Here is a 17284-nt window from a genome sequence, read left to right as displayed (position 1 = left end):
ATGTAAACCAAGACCCCCAGCCCATAACATTGCTCCATTTTCCTACGGGACTTTTTATAAAACACAAATTCAAAGATAAAATTATTGACAATTTCAATAGAGGGACTATAAAGCATTAAACTAAAAGTTGGTAGTCCTCTTTTAAATGTGGGTTTGTGTGGGATTGCCCTGGATACCAACCCATTAATCTATCCTTGGTTACAGAAAGAGAAAATATCAAGTACAAAAGCCAGGAACTGGGATTGTGCTAGAGTTTTTAGACCCACACACAACAGAGTGAGCAAAATAGAGAGTAATAAGAAGAAACAAGTTAGAAGTCTAAGACAGATTCAGATTAAGGCTTTATTGTAATTTAAAGTTTTTGAATTTTATTTTCAGTGAAACAGACAGTGAGAAGTGATGACATTTTGAACCAGGGTTGTAGTGGTGAGAAATGATTTGCTTCTAGATATATTTTGAAAGTAGATATCACAGGTTTTCCTAACAAATTGCATGTGGCATATAAAAGAAAGAGGGGAGCCACGGATAATTCCAAGGTTTTTGTCTTCAGGGATATTAAAGTTAACATTCACAGAGTTTAAGAAGATCATAGTAGACGGGTCATAGGGAGTGTGAATCAGGTATTTGGTTTTAGACAGGTAAACATTTGAAACTTTTTAGTAATGGAAGTAGAGATAAATATTTGCTGAACTGATCATTCATCAGCTATTGAACTTGAGTCTGGAAATGAAGAGAAATGTCTGCATTGGAAATATAAAGTTGGGAGCCATCAGCATTGTGCATAGATGATATTTAAAGCTATGCTTGAATGACTTTATCAGGAAAATAAGTGAATTTAGAGGAGAGATACAGGGATTGAACCCTGAGATACCACAATAATATATAGGAACCTGAGAAGGCACAAGGAAGGATACTAAAAGGGCAAGTGAGATAAGCGGAATAAAACACAATATGGAAGCCAGCTGAAGAAAGTATTTCTAGAATAAAACAGTAGTCAGCTGTGTCAGATACTACTGATAAATACTTCAAGGACTTACACTTGACCATCAGACATAGCAACATTGATGGTATTAATAAACTTAGCAAGAGCATTTTCTGTGGGACAGTTAGGGGAAAGCACTAACGAGAGGCCCAGGAAAAAAAGAAAAAGAAAAATGGGAGAGAGTTGAGTTTAGACTACTTTATATAGCGAAGTTTTGTTGTGAGCAGAAACAGAATTGGGGAGTAGCTAGCAGAGAATGCTGGTCATATCACATGTTCCCATTTAGCAAATCTTAATGTTGACTCATAACACCTATGGGCAAAGGACATGCCTTACGCTTCTTACATATCATATGGCACTGATTACAAATAGCAACTTAAGTGAGATGTACAGTATTGGGCCTATAGAGATGAAGATTGGCAAGTGAAGTTTTCAGGTGCCCAACTGTTTAATTATACTGTGATAATTTTAATTGTATTTTATTCACTTATTAAAACTGTTTTCCAAATGGAGTTGGGTTTACGAGTATAATTTCATGTGTCACAGAGATTATATTTGTATATAGCAATGCGTAAACACCAATGATACTAGCTGTGCTTTTATTAGCCTTTTGTAATGTGGTATATTATAGAGATAATGCATAAAATTATGTGAGTAACATCATTAAGGTGTGTAAATTAACAAGGGGTAAGTGATGCTTTTACAAGCCACCCACCCTCCTCCTCCAGGAAAACATCAACAATTAAGACAAAAAAAAAATGGCCAGAACTTTGTAGAAATCAAGGATTTCCAGCAGTAGTCCTGTGGTTCAAAGTCTCTAGTTTTAGGACACAAAGAATACTGCAAAAAAAATTCCACCTAGGTGCTCAGTTAATCTGTGCCAAAATGGCGGAATATCTGATATGGTGAGCATAGAGGATGTGTTTTAGAGCAGTAAAATTGGACCACAATGACTGCAAGAACCAATGCTTTTCATACTGTTTCAGTGTGGTTTTGGAGACTGAGTAAGAAACAATATTTTGCCATTGACATCGAAACCTATAATTTAACAGACCAGAGAAAGGTCTGAGCTGATATGCAAACCGTGGAAAATTAATAGTTCATTGTAATCAGTTTGTGAAGTTTCCTCAAGCTACATTGAAGATGACGTTTGAATGGTTCCATTTTACTAATGTTGAATGTTAGAATACGTTTATATTAACAACAAATAGACAAGAATTAAGTCATACTAGCATATTCAAGTTACTTGTGTATCCTAGCAACACCAACTAATCTAGGCAGTAATGATAAATAACCGAACTATAAGGAACAAACCAGTTATTTTCTCTGTGCCTCAGTTTCCATATTTGAAAAATAATTGATAATTTCTAAAATGCTTTTTACCTCATATATTATAATTCACAAGGTTACTCTCAAGATGATGGATTTGTGTAATGCAAGATATACTTTGAATAATAGAAGATGACTAGATTTGGTATATAATCCAATAAATTGGTAGGACAAAGGAAGTGTTACAGAGAAATTTTTGAAATTTTAAGGTTTGTAAAATGAGAGCAGATATAAGTAAAGAGAGGCAGACAGGCAGACAGACAGACACTAGTTATTCCAGAGAGCACCGTGGGGTCTGAAACTGGAAAATAAACAATTGTCAAAAGAGCTAAACCTAGAAACTACATTTGGTCTAATTGTTTTATAGAGAATAAAGGGGACAAAGAAATGTATCGGCAGCAGGCAGCTACTTCCACAAAAAATTGTAATATTGAGGAAGAATGAGGATTTCAAATGAAAATAAGTAGTTCCAACTCATCATGTTCCATTTTATTTATAATGTAAAGTGTTCATTACAAGTAAACATGCTGAATGTTCTTCAAACCTGCCTAATTTACCCTTAATTAATATACCAATAAAGAAACCAAGGTGAGAGAAAGGGTGTGATTTATCATGTATTCTGCTTATAGAGCTACCTGGCAAGGATATTTGGGAGGGATTTAAAACTCTTTTCCATCATATTTCAATTAAGAGAGAAGCTTCTGGAGTGACACTTTATTTCCTCACTTAGTTTTTACCTGAGAAGGAATTCTAACGGAAAAGTCTGGGGGAAAAACTAGGCATGTGTAACTCAGAGTAAGTCTTCCCAGCAAAAGCCTGCATTCCCATCACTTCTTAGCCATTTTCAGACTTAACAGTACAGGTACTGTCTTTGTGGCTAGACTTAAAATTGAACATTTGCCTTTGAGTAACTAAAGTTTGCAATATTTATGAAAACTAAGGCTTAATTATAAAAAAATTATTAATAAAGCAATACTTTTACCTCCATTTGTCTAACTGTCATAATTATCTGTCCTTTGTTCTAATACCAGGCAGAGAAAAGGTATGTTACTTATCAGCAGCCGTGCTAAAACTTCAAACTGTGCCTTCCCCTTTCTTGATTCACGATCTAGTGTGGAGTGAGCTCTTCTGGACTAATAACTTCAGTGGGCCCAATGGGTCTCAAGTCCCCAAGAAGGTCTCTGCAGGTTTTGCTTCAAAGAAGAAAATGCATACTTAACCCTGTGTTTAACCATCTTTTAATCCCACTCAGTAGGCTCAATTGTACGTTGCTTTCTCCTTCAGCTCACCAGCATGAAACAAAACAGAAGCTGTAGAGAAAGGATATCTAAAAGAGCATTGTTACTTGTCTGGCCTTCTGGTTTTCTCAATCATCTATGATATCTTTCTTCACCTAGTATTAATAAACCTTAATTTCTGCTTCAATTGCAGTGGCCCAGGGGATTATAATAGACCCAGCCTGAGGATGTTTGTTTTTAAAGGGGCAGTTTGGGATAAAAATTTATTTCAGAGGGGTATATAACTTCGTTTGGGAGTGTCAAAGGAAGATTATTTAATGATAATAATACATAAATGAAGGTCTGATTTATAAAGAAGAAATATAAGAGTTGTTTTTCCAGGAAGAAATGATGAGGTGGAGTCAAGAGATAGTATGATCAAGGAGCATAGAGAAGTCTGCAATAGCCAAAGTCCCAAGAAATACAAGAAGCATGGCACAATGTGAGGCTTGAGAGATTATAAAGCAAATGCTGGCTAACCATGTAGAAGATGAGAGGTGTAGTTGCTGGTGAAAGTTGCAAATGTGTTTGAAATCACTCTTGATTTAGTGGGAAAAAGGTTAATAGATAAACCACTATAAATACACTTTGAAGGACAGGTACAATTTCTAAAAATATCTCTACCCTTTTCTTCTTGGTTTCCAGTGCTCTGTAATTTTAAATAAGCTTCTTTGTCTAGATTGATAGCGTATCCTCATCTATAAAACGCTGATCTACGACAGAGACTTCTAATCTTTAAATAATGAGTTTTAGTGACCCGTGAATCTAATTTGAAAGGTGCTATAGCATCGCAACACAGTACAGTATTATGATCTAGTTTTTAAAATATTCAGTATCATTATGCCTTTAAAACATTCTTAAGAATTAGGTTGATTATACATGAGCATTTTCTGAGTGAGTCCAAGAATGTAAATGATTGCTTGGATGGTTAACTCTAGCTTGAATTATTTCAGCAAAGACGGACCAAAGGCAAGTGACGAAAAGTTTAAAATTTATCAACTTCTATAAGCAGCTGTCAGTTCAGTTTATATTCTTTGGATAATGGACAGTTTAAGTGAATTATGTTGCTTTAACATTCCAAGCTGATTTGGAATATTTCCAGAACTTCTCCATTATTCTAAATATATAGTGCAACCCTCTCTAGAATTCAAGAGCTGTCACCTTTATATTTCCAATCAGAAACAAATTGCAGAGTAGCATAGTCCTACATCATGGAAATATTTGAATTTCATTTCCCTAAAGGACAAATGTTTCACCAATTGAATATGACAAATAATGAGATTCTGGTTTTTAATGTACATATGCATGTAATTTCTATTGCCTTATGAGTATCTTTCAAATTGACTCTGATCCTTATTGCTAACGAGGTTGCATACTTTCATTTAATAAATACAATGATAAATATATAGCCAACAATATCACCAGTCTTATTTCTTCATTTTTCAGTACTTTCTGTGTATGAAGACTAAGTTTTGCATTATGGTCTGCATTAAAGTGAATTATGGTACATCTTTCAGTATTAGCATATAGTCTTCATTTTTGAGTCTTAGTATCAAAATATAAATGCCTCAGAGACTTTTCTTGAACCAGTACCTTCTATCTTCCATTGTTATTCCCTTGTACCCACAAATAAATCCTTGTACCGAAATAGCACTGGCACAAGCTAAGAAATAACTATTTTATACCTATCTTCAGCAGAAAAACACCATTTACAATTACTTATGTACTAAAATACATGTTATTATTTTTCAAAGTGGCAACTTTGGCAAGGATTTGCAACTTGCATATCCTAATCATTTGCAACTTGCATATCCTAATCATCTTAATTGAGTGTTAATATGTATACTGATTGATGTCCTCAAATAACTGTTCCATGGCTTTTTTTTTTTTTTAAGAGCAAGCCAGGGAACAGACTAACTTCACTCTGTGATACAATATCTCTCTAGAACTCTACTTAGTAACAGAGATTAGTCATCACTAATATGTGGGCTATAATAACACTTGTGATCATTATCCTTCATCTATTAGCCCCCACAGCTCACTTCCAGATACCAGTAAATGTAGCTCTAGCCATTAAAGTCAACACTCAACCTTCGCTTCCCACACATCTGTGATCCATGCCTCTCAGATTTTTCTCCTGATGCTGCTTAATGGAATGCATGTGCCTTTGCAGCACATACCTACAAAAGTGCTTTAGTGACAAAATGCTTTCAACCAGGGTTACTACTTTGCTGAAAAGACACAAAGAGAAGATCTTTTAAATATGAAAAATAGGTCACTTCTCCTTCCAGATCACTTCAGTGGTCCCATGAGAAATGCCACATGAGCACATTTGTTGTTCTGCTAAAATTAACTTTTGGCTATAATTAGGTAGTTCTCCTCAGTTTTCCTGAATACTCTATATGTACTCCCACCTACAGAATCTAGTTTTGACTGAGTGCTCCATTCTTAACAAGTTTGAGTGAACTCTTTGTAATACCTCCCAGCTCAACTCTTTAAGACCTAATTTAGAAATCAGTATTTTACAGACTTTTAAAAAGTTCTCTCACACAATTTTGCTTTACTGACATTTAAAAGTCATTTGAGTATATATCACAAATAATTACATGCTATTCATTTTGGAGTATTTACTCACTTGTTTGAAGTTTGCTAATTGGTTTGCATGATTAGTCCATGGGTGTTTTGAAAAAGAAAACAAGCCAAGTTTATAACTGTTCAGTACTTTAATATTTCAGTCAGTTAAACTTGACTCATTTAAGTGTTCAGTATTTAATCAGGTCATGATGGTTTAAGGTTTCTAAACAATACTAACAGAGGAACCACATGGCTTGTGAGGGTTTGTTTTTTGAAAAGCATTCATTTACATTTTCAGCCTCAGATGTAATTTATCTAAGCAATGTTGGAATAAGCCATTGTGGTTTCTTTTTATACGTAGAGAAAGGTGCAAGTAGTGATTAATGCTATTTATATGGTTCAGTCCATATTTAAAAAGTAACTGGTCAGAAGCCTTTCCAGAGATAAATATTAATTTTGAAAACAAGTTGAGCCTGTAAAAAGTGTTATTTTCCTATTGTTGACTTATGTAATTTTTTTTTAGAAATGCATAAAACACACACAGGGGCATGTACTATATGTAATGATTAATTATTGCACAGCTTCTCTAACAGTAATAACATTCAGATAGTTTACACAGAAAAAAATCAGTACTATATTTGGAGAAAAACAGTGGTTTTGTTTAAATGTTGTAAAACATAAGGAACTATGAATTTGGCATTTTCTGTCTTACAGGATTTAACCCATTTATGCCTGAGGTTGCAGTTTTTTTAATTTTTGCAATTAGACCTTGGTGATGACCTTGAGCAGTAGGATATAAATAACTCCCACATGCTTAGCGTTCCAATAATGGAACACTAGACTAAATGGAAGACTCTTTTTAGTAATATCTGACAAAGTAAAGTCAGAAATTAAAATTTTAGCCTTAAAAGGAACCTCTAGAAGTCACTTACATCATATCCAAAGTTTAATTTGTGACATTAATGCATGTAGTATGAGAAAGTGACAGAAGACATAACAGAGTATTAGCCTTGTAGGGGCAAAAGGGAATGTTCCCCTTTGCCCTCTGAAGGATCTCTGAAATTCAGCTGGCAAAAGGCAGATTAATTGGAGAAAAGGCATTAAATTTATTTAAAATGTATCCATAGGAGCCTTCGAAATCAAGACCAAAAATACAGGGGAAATTGACCATTTTTTGATTAGTTTCAACAAAGTATGGAAAACCATGTAGAAATATGACTGGACAAACTGAGTATGGTTTAATGTTAATAGACTGAGCTGGGAAACCCAGCAAAGCCTGTGTGTCTACATTCTTCTTGGCCTCTCTAAGCACTTCCTTCTGGATGTGAGGCAAGGTCCTCTCTGGAATAGGAATCTTATGAACTATGGTCAGACAAGGTTGGTCAGATAATTTGTTTATGGTCAGTTTTTAAGCAGAATTGGATGGAAAGTTGGAATGAAATTTTTAGGCTTTATGGCTGGCTTTGGGGTAAAAGGGCTCCAGTTCCTATGACCCACACTGGGGAAGAGGGACTCTAGATTCTATGGCTGGCCTCTAGGGAGAATGGAACTGGAAGAGAGGAGGGCACAGAGGGTAGAGAAAATTTTGCTTCTGAGGCCTTCATTTGTGGGTATTGTTTTCTGAGCCTCAACATCCTTCAAATGACTAGGGAGGCAATGAGAGAAAAAGTGAAGACAAAAAGTCTCGCATGATACCCCAAATGAAGACAGAATAAAGGGTTAACAATTAAGGAAAACATCAGCATAGCATAATGTAGGAAAAGAAAAAAAAACAAGTTTTTTTATGAAACCATACACACAAATAATAATAAATATTGTCAAAAATAGAATACGCTGAAATAAAAATCAACAAGAGGTATGTGACAGTACACAAAGTACCTGCAACTCTATTGCATTTCATGAAAATTTCCATTTGATTTTGCAATTCAAATATTTGTAAGATCATGCGCGCGCACACACACACACACACACACACACACTATAACAAACTTTGTAGGAAAAATCAGAGACTGCTGTTATTAATTTTGTATTTGCAAATTGGCATAGCAGTAATGACAATTTAAAATTAAAGTGGGAGATTTGAATGGATGTATTTTGAAATCATAACTTTATATGGAAAATATTTAGGACATATATATATATGTATATATACACACACACATATATATGTCCTAAATCTTATATATATGTAAACAATGACATAATATATGATGATAACTTTTAAGAAAACTTGATAGCACACCAATAAGGAACTTGGTAAAGATTTAGGACATACAAATATACATATATGTCCTAATCTTATATATAAAATCTCCACACGTACAAGTGGTTTTTTCTTAAGCTTAAATATAAACTAATAAGTATACATACCCTTCTCTGGAGAAAGAAAATCATTTAATTTTTCTGGAGAAAGATAATATGGTAAAAATGAACATAAACATATATTACATAATCAGATTTAAGTCCTTTTCAGCTTTCATGAACAACAGTCTCAGCTTGAGGCTTAGAAGAATATTCCAGTAGACAATCCTTGAAAGAAGCTGTTTCCTTAATTGACACCAGATGGCACTATGGAACTTTTCCATTTCTTTAAGAGGGCAAGCAGAAATAAAAAAGATGAAGTACAGTGAAAAACTATTCTTGAGTAAAATGTGTCTCTCATTTCTGTTTTGTAAGGTCAACTGGCATTATTGTTTAATACACAGCACAGAAATATGCCAGTCTAACTTACTTCTTTACAACTCTATAAAGTATAGGTAAATATATAAACAGGAATCAGTTTCCCTGAGAATTCCAGAAAGCCTCAAGTTTAACTCATTTTCTGGAAAATAATTTACTATCTTATGCATTTTATGCCCACTTTATGGACCTTGTAGAAAGTCTTCAGCTTACTACAATCACAACAATTTATTAGTGCACACTTTCCTAGTACCATGGTTATGTAGCTCAACTGGCCCTAACTTAGCTACTTACTAATTTTCAGGTTTCATCAGTATATTTCAGTTATCACTTCCTTCCTACATGCAAAGGATATAAAGACAAACTGAGACCTCTTACAGTTTATTCTTACTACTAATTCCATTTCTTTCTCAAATATATACATACCATATTTTTTTTAAGACTTAGGGGTCAGGCTATGTTGCCCAGACTGGCCTTGAACTCCTAAACTCATGCAGTCCTCCCACCTCAGCCTCTCGAGTAGCCAAGACCACAGACACCTGCCACCACATCTGGTTCATCTTACTTTTTTAAATAAATGTTTATATTTTGTGTTTTTAATTGTTTTTCTATAGTGAAGGTGATATGAATATACAGTATTTGGCTTTCAATTGTTTTGGAGAAAGCACCCCAATTTATGATATTTTACAAATAATAAAACATGATTCATATTTTTTGAAGTACAGTTTTCTTCTGTCCTCATTCCCTTTTTTTCGTTTTACAGCTTCTCTTTGGTGCCTTTTTTCAAAAAGAAATGACTCAGGGCATAGTGGTACAAAATCTATTTAGAGTGCTATGCCATGCATTTAAATATTAATATTTAATTAGAAACATCCATTCTGTGCAAAGCCAAATAATATACAACATTTTCATTTTGCTGGAATGCAATTTTGTCATTATATTTATGCAAAAGTTGATCAACTTCAAGGCTTCAAGAAGCTAAAAATGACTATATTTTTAAGACATAGTTTAGCAAAGTTTAAGGCTCAAATATAATCTTTAACATAAACTTTTAGAATTACTTTCCTATGTTTTACAAAGAAATAACATTATGTATTGCTTCAGAAAATGCAATGAATTTTATAGGACTATTCTAAGCCACTATTTAAAGTTAAATAGTTAAAACAATATTACCATTATCAAATGTATAATTATAAATTAACCAAATAAAAGATGTCAAATATGTATCCATTCACATGTAATAGAAATCTGAGCAACACATAAATATATTTGATTTTTACTTGTGTGACTTAAAAAGTAAAAGCCATAAACATCTGTGAACCATAAGGAGACACTATAAAATGGTTTTCTTTTCTTTTGACATTCTACAAATAGGGTCCCAATGAGACCTCTTTAACATAAAGGAAAAAAGGCATATGCTTATATGGATGTTTTGGTAGAATTGACTAAAGGTTACACAAGAAATAAGTTAATGGACTGAAGTTTATAGTTGTGTGTATAACTGTCAAATCTTTCTGTAAATTACCTTTCTCTTCTGCTGGCTGGAATGCAAAAATTCAATAAACTGTTAATAAAAATGGAAAGGTCATATGTAAATATCAAAGATCTTGAAAATGAACCAGAAAAGATGATAGTTTGCAGAAAAATATCATTTCATATTCTGTTTCATTGTATTCTAAATGTGATTTGGGTTGCAAAGTGTGTTTCCAAGAAAAAAAAAACAGTAGGAAAAGTTTCTATTAAAAAGAGATTAGTTTCCCATCTGAAAAGAGAACTTTGAGTACTAATTGGCTGTTGGTTTCTGCAACTTCAGAAGAATTGCAAACAATTAAATGCTTTGATATTTTCTCTGATTAAGCAAACTCTTAATAGGGCCTCATGGAATTATTCCAGAAACACTGAGAGAACACAGTCTGTGTAGGGTGTGTGCATGCGATGGGAGGTTCATCGCTTAGGGCCTAGGAGGCTCATCTTTTGTCTGCAGCCAGACACCTCATGATCTAGCATTCTCTGGTCTGTTCTCAACCTTGCAAAGAATTAGGGGCTAAAAGAATCGGAGCAACAGAAACTACTCTTTTTTGCCCTATTCCATTTATCCAAAGACTGAATAGTTCTTTTAAAGCCAATGTGAAAGTTGTAGTCTCATAAAGGGAATGCATTTAGCCTAGGGAGAAGCTGAGTTTGAACGCATGCTGCTTTTGATGAAGCCATGCATGATGCCTCTTGATCTTCTATGTCTGTATTTTAAGGGCTGTTTTGATGCCTGAAAGAATGGTTGGCAGAAGGGCAAAGTATGGGTTTGGTCCCCTGAATAGGTTCTTGAAAGAGCAATTTCCTTCCCCCTTTCTTGCTATAGTTTCTTTTAGCAGTGTCTAAACTCTTATATTATTGAACAGAATCAACACAGGAATCAAGTCTTACTACAAATATGAAGTGTAAGTAGCATTGATTGCAAGTAATATATTTTAGCTGAGGGGATAATGAATATGCATGATTTAGGTGGATACACAGTTCTCCTTAAGTGTTCTCAATTATTCACCAAAAGCAATGAGTGAATGGATGAAATTATTTAGGCCAATGTTTCATGTTTTTTTTTAATTATCTAAATTGTTCACCAAAAATAGTGAGTGAATGGATGAGTTTATTTCCCTGGAAACATAGTGATTAAGAAAAGATTTCCAAATAACTTTGTAATGTTCACATAGTATTTAAATAAATATGCTTCTTTTATTAACTAAAAGCTTAGAAATGTGCTTAACAACAAGAGAAAAACCCAGAAAGAATCCAAATGTATACACAAGGAGGATTTTGAATTTCTAGAAAACTTCCTTCTGGAATATGTTATTTACCATATCTAAATAACATAGTTTTATTGTCAGATTTAAACTAAAAGATCTTTCAGTTTAAACCTTTGTTTCTTTCTAATCACTTTTCAATTACACAATGAAAACCAATTTAGTTGGATACTTAGCCTAATTGGTATGCTTCTACTCTTTGACCTCCAAGGCTCCACTTATGTATTCTATGCAATATGCTTGTACAATTACCTACCTATTTAGAATGCACATTTGCCATGATTTTGTACAGGACTGTCTGGTTCAATCACTGTTAAGTGCTCTTCACTCATTTTTCCTTTTAGGAGAGTAGGGTTCAAGGCATTGTTTCTAAATTCTAGGATCAAAAAAAAAACAAAAAACTATAACTTCTTGTTAATAGGAAAGAGCAAGCCTGAGTCAGTAAAAAAGTCATAAGCAATTTATCTACATCGTTATGCCTATAGATGTGATTAAAACATTAGACAAAGTGATAGAACCAGAAGTTGACAAATAATTAGTCAATTGAATATATTAATACAATATACCAAACTTGGTGAATTAAATATTTTGTAACGATGGAGTAGATTTTTGTTTATGCCTGTGTTTATGTCTGAATGTGTATGTCTCTCTAGGCATTCAAGTTCTTTTGTCTCAAGTCCATACAATTTCTTCCAATATACTGCAATAAGCTTAAAGTTTATAAGTTACCAATTTTACACCATGTGTGTTTGCACCTATGTATATGAAAACAATTCAAATATGTTATAGCTTTAAAATCAAAATAGATTTCATAGGGATCCTAGTCTTAATTGTCCAAAAGCTTTCATGAAAATAAACAAATTTGTTACTTAATGGAAGTCTTGAGAATCAAATTTTCTCAGTAAAGTGCAGGATGATAAGTAGCATCTCATTATGTCGAAAGACATAATTTACAAAAACCTAATATTTGGTTTTATATTTTAAATTTTTAAAACTTTTTTGATAACTATTATTTAAATTATTTATTAATAAATAAAACAGAATAAACATCTTTTCAACAAAAAGAATTGTTGATCCCATTAAAAAAGTGTAATATATATTATATACATATATATTTATTATATGTATATATATTTATTATATGTATATCTTAGTTTATATGTATATATTCACTTCTGTTATATATATATAAACTTCTGTTATATATATAAACTGTTTTATGTATATATATATATATATATATGAAACTTCTGTTGTTGCATTTCCCTTCAAAAGCATAAAACATCTTATATCTGGTAAAAAAACCCTATGAATGTAAGAAATGTGGTAAAGCCTTTAGTTTTTCTATTTCCCTTGAAATATGGAAAGACCCAGTGGAGAAAAGCCTTATGAATGTAAACAAGTGGTAAGGCTTGTAGTTGTTTCAGTTTCATATAAAGACATGAAATAATTAATTTTTGAGAAATCTATATGTATGTGTATATATATATTCTTACTGTCTTTATGTATTTATTCTTACTGGCTTTATATATATTCTTACTGGCTTATATATATTTTATATATTATATATGTAAATTACATATCAAATTTTGATTATCTGTCACCCATTATATATAATATATGATATATAATATACATAATTATATATCATATATTATATTGTTATATTATATATTACATTATTTTACGTAATATATACCTAATGATACATATATAATGGGTAACACATAATCAAAATTTGATATATAATATATATTACATAATGTGCGACAATCAAAATTTGATATATATATCATATATTATATATAATGGGTGACAATCATTATATAGATGTAATATATATAATGAGTTGATATATATATAATATATATAATGAGTGAGATATTCAAAATAAAGCCAGTAAGAACATTCCGATGTAACGCCTAAGGTTCTTGCGTAGCCACGCCAAAGAATTCGTGTGGTGGCTGACCGTGGCAAGTGATAGAGACATGGACCGAGAGAGAGAAAAAGCTGTAGGCTTTATTGAGCAGAATGAAAGTACAAAGCTTCCACAGCGTGGAATGGGTCCCGAATGGTAGCCAGAGTTGGATTATGTGATTGCCTTTTAAACTCTTTAAGGCGGGAAATATGTGTGGCGAGAAGATGTTACCAGAGAGAGAAACAAAGGCAATTAACCATTTGTGACATGTCTTAGATCTTGAGGAAAGCCGGAATTGCAACTTAGGTTTTATCCACTTTATGACCTTGCAGTGGCATAGCAGAAGAGACAGGATCTTACAGGACTTTACAAAGTATGTTTACAAGGAATTGGAACTGGGAGGATACATAAGGTCCGCTGGTCACAGGAAAATGGGCAGTTGACATTACTTTAAACTTTAGTTTTGAGGGAGAGGGAAGGGAGAGAGGGAGAGAAGGATACAGGGAAGCTTACAGCAAAGTTTTCGCTGTTTATAGCTTTCTTGGGGAAGAAAATACATGCACAAATCCTGGTATTAGGAATATTTTAAGCATATATCTTCAATATTATTCATCCAGGATCGAAGTAAGTCCTGATGCAGGAAATGAGTGAGCTTCACAGCTTTCTGAGCCCGTACTCGACCCAGGAAGCCCAACTGGAACCTCCTCTCACCAACAATTAACAAAATCTCATTTTTCAATTGCCCATCAATCACAGAACAATTAAACAACTACACAAAAATGAAAATTACCTACATATTAGAAATACATTTCAATTCACCTAGAGATCCAATACACTTTTAAATGAATAGAGAAGACTTTTGTTAACTGACTTAAGGAAAAAAACGCTACCTACTAAACTCTGTATACCGTGGCTTATAGAAAATGTACCAAATTCTCACCTCACGATTTTGTGCAAAACAAATGAAAATCAAAATATAGAGTCTCTCTTTAACAATGAACCACTCATAAATAGAATATATTTATAACTAGTATAACATTTCATTTATGTGCATTTTTTTAGTATTATGCAATAATTAATTGGCATCAAGCTTTCCAATTTACATATATTTATAGAATTCCTTACCAGTGGATTGGCACAACGACTTTTGAATTCATTGCTATAATCGAAACTTTTCCTGTATTTTTCACTCTACTGGGGTTTTAACTGAGTGTGTTTATATTTATAAGGTCCATCTCCAGTGTGGGTTATCATGTATCTTTGAATGAATATCAGAGAGATGAAGGTATTCCCACACTCCAATATTAATAGGGCTTTTCTCAGAAATTAGTTATTTCACGTCTTCAAATGGAACTGAAACAACTAAAGGCCTTACCACATGTTTGCATTCATAAGACTTTTCTCCACTGGCTCTTTCCATGTTTTCCAGGGAAATAGAAAAACTGAAGGCTTTACCACATTTCTTACATTCACAGGGTCTTCTACCAGATATAAGATCTTTCATGCTTTTGAAGGGAAATGGAACAGCTGAAGTCTTTACCATATTTCTTAGATTCATAGGAAGAACCTGATATTTATTAAAGCTTTACTACTGAAGGTCATTTTACATACTTTACATCAACCTCATTCTTTCGTTCACACATTTAACTAAAAAGGGGAAATTTTTCTATTTCTATTGTTTCTATTTAGAAGAAACATTTTCTCTCCTGTGCTACGAGAGAAATAACTTCTCCTCAGTAAAAGAAACTATAATTTTACAGTGTGGTAAGTGTACTCTAGAGGACACATAAATTGTTTTTAAAACATATGTTAAGGCTTGGCTTGAAACCTAAACAGGGTTAGCATTTCCCCACTGTTTTGCAGATGTATAAACTGAGCCGAGTGGCTCTGTACATAATTACTGAAGCTATTTTGGGAGAGAGAAGTCATTTAACTTCCAGAGATCTTTTTTGCTTTTTCATCTGTAGAATGATGTGCCTGGGTTCAACTCTAAGCTTTCTTGAAATTTACCCTTTTGTCATGTTTTGATTTGTCCTAAATTTTATCTAACTGGTGAACCTCAGGAATCAGAACTTCTGCTTCATAAGATAATGTGCTCATCATTACGCTCTATTTTTCTTCCCAGATGCATCCAATCTCTTTGTCTGGACTAACTTTGTTCCTTCAACATCTATTTCATGGTTTTACCTTTTTAACAGTTATTTTGTGTTACATCTACATGGTATACTTATGATCCCTTTACTTGTTTATACTTCAATTTTATTTATTTTGAGATTATTTAAGATAGAACAATATTATAATTGAGATTGCCTAGGTTCTAGAATCAAAGTAAATCTGGGTTCAAATTTCAAGATAGTCCCTTACAAGCATTGTGAGCTTGGGGAAAATTGCTTAATTTTTGTAGGGCTGTAGATTGGGGCTACTGTAGTATGTCAAAGGGTATCATTAAGTTTAAAAATTAGTAACTGTTATTAACATTCCACTAGCATTTGAAATGATATTCTTTATTAATAATATAAATTAGTTACCAAGTAGTAAACTAACTGAAGAGATTTAGCTACTAACTCCATTTAGAAGTCTTTTTACATAAAATCAGAATTATATAAATGAATATTTCAATATATAGCAAAAGAAAAAAGTTAATCTTGTTGATTAACAAATATTTTTTCTATGATCCTGTAATTTAGGGCTCTCCAACCTCCAGATCACAGGCCAGTACCAGTCCACAATCTGCTAGGAACTGGGCAGCACAGCAAGAGGTGAGTGACCAGCAAGGGAGCATTACCTCCTGAGCTCCACCTCCTGTCAAATCAGCAGTGTCTTTAGATTCTCATAGGAGTGCGAACCCTATTGTGAGCTGCACATGCAAGGGATCTAGGTTGTGTGCTCCTTATGAGAATCTAATGCCTGATGATCTGAGGTGGAACACTCGCCAAGGTTGGGGACCACTGCTATAATTATATTTCTCAGTCTCTTAGAGCTGTGTTTCTACCACAAAGTTCCAAGTTGATTTTTGGTAATTGCATGTATTTGTGGAATACAGAGTGATATATCGATACCTATATACAATGTGTTATGATCAAATCAGGGTAATTATCATACTCATTACCCCAAATAGTCATCATTTCTTTGTGTTGGGAACAATCAAAATTTTCTTTTCTAGCTATTGGAAGTTAGGTAATAAAATTTTTAAACTATATTCACCCTACAGTGCTATAGAATAGATACTCCTATCTAGTTGTCATTTTGTATTCGTTAATCCTCTCTCCTATGCTTCCCTCCCCCCTACATTTTCTAGCCTCTAATAATGAAAATTCTATTTTCTACTTCTAAGGACTCAACTTTTTTTAACTCCTTCATATAAGTGAAAACATGTGTTTCTTCTGTCTTTCCCTCTTTAGTTCCATATGTGTGAATGAATGAATGAAGTTGATACAAACTATGTAAAATGACCTTCAGTAATAAAGCTTTAATAAATATCAGGTTCTTCCTGAATATATATATCATACACTCTGGTTATTAATCCTTTGTCAGATGGGTAATTTGCAGATATTTTCTTTCATTCTATTATATGTGTTGTCCCTTCAATTTGTTGATTTCTTCCTTTTCTGTGCAGAAGCTTTTTAACTTTATGTGATACCATTTGTCTATTTTGGCTTTGGTTGCTGTGCTTGTGGGGTATTTTTTCCCAGACAAATGTCCTGGAAATTTTCTTCAAAGTTTTCTTATA

Source organism: Gorilla gorilla, chromosome 3 (genome assembly GCF_029281585.2).
Source record: "Gorilla gorilla gorilla isolate KB3781 chromosome 3, NHGRI_mGorGor1-v2.1_pri, whole genome shotgun sequence".
Lineage (NCBI taxonomy): Eukaryota > Metazoa > Chordata > Mammalia > Primates > Hominidae > Gorilla > Gorilla gorilla.
Note: the sequence above shows the minus strand (reverse complement) of the source record.